This window comes from Echeneis naucrates, chromosome 1 (genome assembly GCF_900963305.1).
Source record: "Echeneis naucrates chromosome 1, fEcheNa1.1, whole genome shotgun sequence".
Classification (NCBI taxonomy): domain Eukaryota; kingdom Metazoa; phylum Chordata; class Actinopteri; order Carangiformes; family Echeneidae; genus Echeneis; species Echeneis naucrates.
Genome location: NC_042511.1, coordinates 24,923,753 through 24,931,778, shown reverse-complemented (window position 1 = coordinate 24,931,778; position 8,026 = coordinate 24,923,753).

Genomic DNA, 8,026 nt, shown 5'->3' with positions numbered 1-8,026 from the left:
TCTGCTCTTTGTAATTCCACTCTTAAATCAGCTACACTATACAGTGAGCTCGTCATTATTAGTTGAACTAACCCTTTCAATATGTGAATGAATTCAAACAAGTTTTAAAAAAATTAAAAAAAAGAGTTTGGCAGTTTTGGGCAGAAGAGGCCAAATGAATGAGCCGTATTGTTGATTTAGACAGAAGACAATCGCGACACAGGCAGGTAGACACACAAGAGTGTGTAGCCAGGCAGGGATAGAGCTGAACTCACAGCCCATTTATTCAGTCAAAGGGTCAAAATCCAGGCAGCCAGTCCGATCAGGCAGAAATGCAGGAACACCAGGCAGAGACTCAGGAACGTGGGATAGAATCAGGTCCAGCACAACGAACAATAGTGCTGAAACGCCGGCAATAATGACAACTGATTTGGCACAGGAAGAATGGAGATCACGGCTGATATACGCACAACGGAGGGAATAATGAGACAGGTGAAACACATTAGGGTGGGGACTCAATCACACTGGCAAGAAGACAGAGGTAAGACACGGACTTTTAAAATAAAACAGGAAGTGGACAACACGCACACCAAAACTAAACGAAACCCCTAACAAACAGACAACAATAGTGGCTGCTCCTGACAAGGTGCCACTGAGACACATTGTCTGCAGCTCTTATAGAACTAGTTCTCATTAGATGGCTCTTAGAAACACACTTTGATTTTGTCACATTTATGAAGTACAACTTTAAGTTGACCTAAAATAGATTTTGATACTAGTAATTAATTTAATGAATATGCCAGAACAGTTATAAAGAATTGCACCATGAGGTTCACCAAACTATCAACTATTTATCAACACCAATGCAGTATAATTGAGTTCCAAAAGCATGGGAGGTTTTCTTTAAATGTCTCTTCAATCACATGACTGAGTTCTAAAAACAGGGCCCTGGCAGAATGAATAAGCACTGTTGTGCGACTGAATCGGAGGTGCTACCTTGACCCATTGTGTCTGCATAGGTTGACAAAGCAGTTGAGGATGATGCTAATGAATCAATTCAGAGAGGTACTCTTCAGTCATGATGCGCATGCAAACAACTTGTTTGCATGCACCTGACCCTGAACTTACGTAACTGTTGAACCGAGACTCACATGGATCAAAACGCCTCGAAATTTTGTTAGAGCCATTTGAACAGCTTGCGATGGATTTGAACGTTTTGAAGCGGTATGAAGAAACGATCTGTGCTTTTCAAGGCTGCTTCAATGATTTTTGGAGCTGACTCCTGGCCGCTGAGGGGCGGATTTAAAATGATAAAAAGGTGGTTCATTATTGTCAGAATCATGAATGACTTATAAAATGTTGAAATAGAGAAAAAACTGTGATGTCAATGTCACAGGTTCTTTGTATAACAACAATGTAACTGTGGAAGTTTTCTATGAATAAAGCTTTTTTATTTTTCTGAATTTTTCAGAACTTCTCATTGCTGAATTGCTGCAATACATTAATTCCCTTAATGAGTACTATAAAGGAATCGTATAACAATTTTAGAAAATTTCCAAATGCTGTTTTCGTACACAAATCAGATTTATTTGTATAGTGCCAACTTATAACAAAGTTACATTAAGGCACATATACAGCAGGTCTCTTGGTGGCAGTGGAAGGAAAAACTTCCTTTAAGAGGCAGAACCAGGCTCGGGGGGGCTGTCTGACAGAGAGAGAGAGACACACACACAGAGGGGGCAAAGTTGGGTAGAGCAGGGAGAGATGAGAGCAGGAGGAGATATTCAACGCAGGTGTAAGCAGGAACATATGATGCTGCATGAAGTTCATGAAGATATGGGAGCTGCAGGCGTTGCAGGAACATGGAGAACTGATGATTCACCACCTGCAGGATGAGGACTGGGAGCACGAGGAGAGAAACTGGGAGAGACAGAGACTTCAGGAAACATGATCAGTAAATAGTTGCACATGCTTAGAACTGGGAGAAACAGGGATTTAGGAGAAGCATGGCTATTGATATGTCGGCGCATGAAGGGGGGAAGGAGGGAGAAAGAATACACGACTAGTCCACTACACTCCCACGAGAGCATATATTTGTCATTTTTCTCAAATTTTGTGTTCTTTTTCAAATGGATTTCTCCCGAAAGAGCATGTTCAGCCATCACCTGTGCAAATTAGCAGCAGCTCTGCAGAAGAAGAAACATCATTTCACCAAAGCTACCTTCACATTACACACATTACACAAATGCTGTTAAAATTAGTTTCTCTGATAATTGCCTCGTGAATTTGCTGAATTTGCACGGCCCTTTGACCGGGGAGGCTCTGCTGTCAGAGCAATAGGTCACAGTGCATTCTCCAGAGAGACCAAAGCCAAATTAGGCTCACCTTTGTCAGCAACTTTGGGAAAGCATGACCTTGTGTTTTGGAGATAAAAGTGAGGCTTCGTAGACTTTAGGTAACCACTCTCCCCTTTGAAGAGCTGGAAAATGTTGCTGGGCAGAGCAGTGCCTGGGCAGCTGTCAGATTGATAGATTCTCAATCCATGGCGATGCGTGCTGTAATCAACTGGTAATTACACACAGCTCGATTCCTGAACACCCCTTTTTGTATTTTTTGATTTTTTGTTGTTGTTGCATTCACACATGTATTTAAATCAGTGCTTTTAAAAGCTATTCAACATATTTTCAAAAAAAGGGAAAGAACAGGGAACTCACCTGCAATATGTAAATATTGCTTTGTTTTTTTTATACTTAAAACAATCTGATCATATTAGCTTCCCTGCATTATTTTCCTTTTGCTGCAGATGGAGTTTTGTTGTGATTAATTGTATTCAAGGCTAGAATGTTTCTCCTTTTGCTGTTAAGTAACTAATTGACTGATCAAGAGAGGAAAATGTGAAGTGTCTCCTTTTCCTTTTCCTGATAGTCACCGTGTTGGTCTCATTAATCACGCGATTAATAAGGGCAGATTAGTTTCCCAACCAGAGACATGAGCCATTTTTCACTTTACCATTTAATCTATGTCTTCCAAAATGTCATGTATTTTACAGCTTGGTGCCATCTTTTGGCTATATTAACAGTTTCAGCTCCCATGGGGCTTTTGACAGGGGGGATTGTGAGACACATGGGAGCTGTGTTGTCAAATGATAAGAAGTAACAGTTGTTAAATCTTTGTTAAAGGGATTTTTTTATATTCTGAGGCTTATTCTTAGATACCCATTTATACAGTGCCTTTAAGAACTCAGCACACGGCAACATATTAAAAAAAAAAAAAAAAAAGGAAAAAAACATAAAACTAAAACAAATTCAGAAAAGACCATTAAATTGACAAAACATGTCGTAAAAATGTTCCACACAACCAAATACATAATAATGCTGCAAATTCTCACACCACAACCAAATTTCTGCCCTGATCTGGGAATTGAAACAGTCTAGCTGTGTATCTGACTTTTCTTTTCCTAATTCTGCTCTTGAACATACAGTTGTACATGACAACATACACATTACACATTGTTGCAAATAACTGGTCCAACCCTGACAATTGAACTCTCAGACAATGTGTGGCTCTTGTGAGAGATGGCATTAAGTGATCACTTCAACACTGTGCCATTGCTCACATGGAGGAAGTATCTTGGATTGATACTCCACTCAAGAGCAATAGTGTAAGAGCCACCATTAAAGAAGTAAATAAACATTAAATTACGTCAAATGTTCACTATTCAGAGTGCTCATATTGAGAATTCACTCTTTTATTGGTTTTCATGAATTTGAGCAACAAATACCTGAGTCCTATTTTATGGAATATTAAAGTAATTCAAAGCACTGGGAGCGAAGAAAGCTCATGCTTCTGAATCATTCCTGAAGAATGCTGACTTGGAGTACAGAAGTTAGACAAAGCTCTGAGCTTTGGAAGCAGAACTGCACAGGTATCACATATAACAACATCTCCTGGGAAAATGTATTCTTTTGCATCTTTTATGTGGAAAATGGAGGATAAAATTATTCAGTGGCCGTTACTGACTGCTTTTCAGCAAAAGGGTGAAATGAGATGGAACAACAGTCCAAATGGTCAGGAGGCTGAACAAAGCATCTCCTGTTAACATCCCATTTTACTGACAAATGCTTTTTAAGCAGATCGAATCATACTCACAACAAAAGGTCCTCTCACTTAAACAAAGTGGTGAATGTAAACCCAAACCACGATTTTAATACAAGACATTTTTTTAACACATGGCAAAACCTGTTGGCCTGCCAATTGTGGATCTGATCAGGTTTTACGCCTTTGTTGCGTTCAGGATCAGCTGCTCTTAAACTTTTTCACTTCAAGGATGTTCAATTAATGCAAATTATAGCCCACACACCTTTGGCTGATATTATTTTTGAGTTTGGATGTTACAGTGATGTTCAGACGACAGAGAGTGTGTTTTGTCCTGTTTTTCCGTATCAGTATGATATGGGTTAGTCCAGTGAACAATCCCAATTCCAGTGTGGTTTGTACAGAATGCTTCTTTGTATGCCTCACTAGCCTTTGAGGTGCTCTCTTCTTTTGTAGACTTGTATGCATTTGACAGAATATTCCTTCTTGAGTATTTGAAACGCTGTATTTGCCAGCAGCCAAAAAATCCCTTTAAACAACTTCCTATTTGTTTGCACCTTTTGTACTCTTGTCTGTACTTCAAAGGGCTCTAAAAGCTTTGAGAAGAAATGCATAAAGTACTATATGACGATTTAACTTTTTTCCTTTCCTTTTGGAATTCCATAAAATTAGTTCATGCTTCTACTGCAGGAAGAGCAATTGTCAGCACAAAAACCAGACGTTTTCCTATAATTTCCTCGTCTGTCTCCTTTTATACACCTTTTCTTAAATGAACAGCTTTTTAGTCTTAGTCTTAGTCTTTATTTTTTCTGGTAAATGTCAGACTGCCTCACTTCATAATGCCCATGCTTTTTTTGGCACCTTCATAATTTTTCCTTTATATTTATCCAAAATACTTTCAAGTTCTATATTAAAAACTTTCCTTGCATTTATTTAAAAAAAAATTTGTAATACGAAGCCATTCTTTCTATGTCATTTATTTATTTATTTATTGGACATGTTAGAAGTGAAGAAGGGTTCCAATATTCTTCAAAGTCATAACGAGTCTCTCAGGTAAAAAAAAGAATAAAATTGCCTCAGGTGGTATAACCGAACATGCATCTGCTGTCTATATCTGATTTGTCTGAGCCCGTCAGTTCACAAAGGAATGAAAATAAGTACTTTTATGTTGTGCAGCGAAGCTTGCACAAGATTACCCGTTGCATCTCACTTAAAGGTGTGAAAGGGTCCATGATTATTCAGTTCCTTTAGTTTTGCATGTGTCTGTGTGTGTGTGTTAGTCTGCGGATACTTTTTTACACTTTCATATTATATTGGATGTCTTTGATATCTACTTGTCAATAATATAATTAATAATTGTATAATACATACAGGCTTAATGAGTCAATCGATGTGAAGAACAGATTTCTGTAGTCCTCCATGACAAACTAGCAGAGGCATCATTAACAGTGACAGAACACACAGTCTCCATTTACCGGGGCCTCCACCCTTATTCTGTCATTGTTCATTAGTGTGACAACACAGCTGACACTTACACATATTTTCCCAATAGACACTAGGTAGCTCTCTAATTAGACTGAGAAAGCCCAACTTGAGTTTTTCATTTGCACATAAGGCACATGTGGGTATGTCTAAATTCAGATGGAGCTTTTCTTTTCTTCCCGGATTGTATCCACAGACATTTGTTGGAATTTATCACTGAAATTAAAACGTATTAAACAAATTAAAACATGCATTAAAACCTAACTTAATCCAAACACATATAGAAATGATTTCTACGATATCTAAGATATCTAACGATACCTTGCATAGCAATGTGTAATGTGAGACAGTGACTAATTACTCCTAATTATTCAATGAATATTGATACATGAAATTATTAAAATTATTCAACCCTCTTGGCTCTATGAAGCCTTTACAATACGATACTTGTTTGTTGACACTTGTTTTCACAGCTTGCATCAGTTCACATACTGTACACAACATAAATACATAGATAGACTGCCCAAAGGACAAATAAGACACTAATGATAGTTTAGGGTGTGTATCACTGCAGGAACAAAGCTCCTTTCGAAACAAGCGCCTTTCCAGGTCAAGGATCTGTATCTGCTGCCTTTCAGTTGTCTATCTGCTTCTTGTTCTTTCTTCTTGCCGAGCCAGATTTCGCTTTAAGATTGGAAAGACACTGTAAACAGAGCTGGAATGAGACTGAATATTGGACTTTGATTCGTCAGGTGGCCAAACGCATGTCTCTAGCACATGGTAATGTTTCTTTGTGCGTGCCACATGTGCAAATAAACAAATGTATCCTAACACATTCACTGTAACAGCTTGAAATATGCTAATTTCTTTTTCGCAGGGTTAAACAGTCTTAGAGATGTGGATGGAAACTTTGAAAACCGTATTTGAAGTATTTCAAAGAAACAAACACACACAGACACACTAACAAACACACGCACAAAAAACACTCCCTGCAGTGGAGGTAATAAATATCAAACGTGAACACTATAACTAAACATCTATCCATAAACCAATATCAGTACAAATTATCCATGGTAGAAATAAGCAGACATTGTGTAGGGTTAGTACAGACCCAGCCCTGCTCTGTTTGCATCAGACAAACTGAAATCTGGAACACAATTTCTCGCATGCAGAGGACTAGTTGCAGCTGTTTTGAACGAGTTTGGCGCCTATTGAATCTGTTGTCATCTGTAGAGAAATAAGTCGCTTCCTTGTACTTCAGTGTGTGTGGCAGCTCCAGTTTCAGGTCTGTTTCATGTCACCGCTTTGGCGGACGTCTCTATTAGCTCTCTGGTTTGTAATGGACTAGACTCATTTGTGCATATGCGAGTGACTGGCAGCAGGCAGCCATTCATGAACACAACTTGTTTTCACAACACAGAAAAGAGACTGGACTTCTGCTCTTAGACAACTCAATTTAATATGTAATAGCACTGATCCTCTCTGGACCGGGACACTTGCAGCAATGGTGAGCCGAGACAATTCAAACTGGAAGAACCGACATCACAGTGCTTCTCGTGTTAATTTAGCGTATTAGGGGCCCATTTCAAATATTTAAAAATGTATAAACTTGCAATTTTTTAGTGTAAATAATAGAATGAACTGTTGAAAGGAAACATTAAAGAGAAACCCATTAAAGGGAAAATAAAACAATAATTTTATATTACATAACTTTTTCAATACTGGCACGTTAAAAGAATTTTCATGCAATAGTTACGTTTCCTGGTAACCGATTACTTTTATAAGGCTGTAACTGGATTAATAACTTTTTGAGAGCAGTAACTGGTAACTGTAACACCCCAACACTGCTCATGAATGAATTTCTCTACCTGTCTTAAAAAGCAACAACAGACAAACACAAGATTTAAGTTAAACTTCACTCAAAAGGACTTCTTGTTAATTATGATTTGTGGCTCATTGTGTATTCATTTGTGTATTTTATTTTGATGTAAAGGGGTTTGAATGGCTCACATGTATTTAATTGGAATGGGATAGAAGGGACTGACTCATATGGGTTTGTTATACTATTAAAGTATCAAATCACTATTTTTATTTTTTGCTCTTATCATTGGTTGGTTATGACACCAAAATAAACCTCCTTTAGTTTCCTACACACTGAAGTTAGGCTTCTGGCAGGAATGTCTTGTGCAGTCTAACGGGCTTGAGTGATATATTGTGTTTATAAACACCACAAATTCAGCATTGAGGGGAAGTATATAGGTGCTTGATTAAGTGTGATGATTTGGCACCAGCTTTATAAAGCCGACTGGTCCCAGGAGAACATTAAAAAGCTTTACATAAAAAGGGGTCTCTGGTTTAATCTGAAGAATTGACAGCTTTATTAAAACCAAGATGTAATAAGGCCAGGACTTGTCCATGTTAGATTTACAGGGCCGTTTTAATAAGCAGCTCCCTGGCTGCGGACACTCTT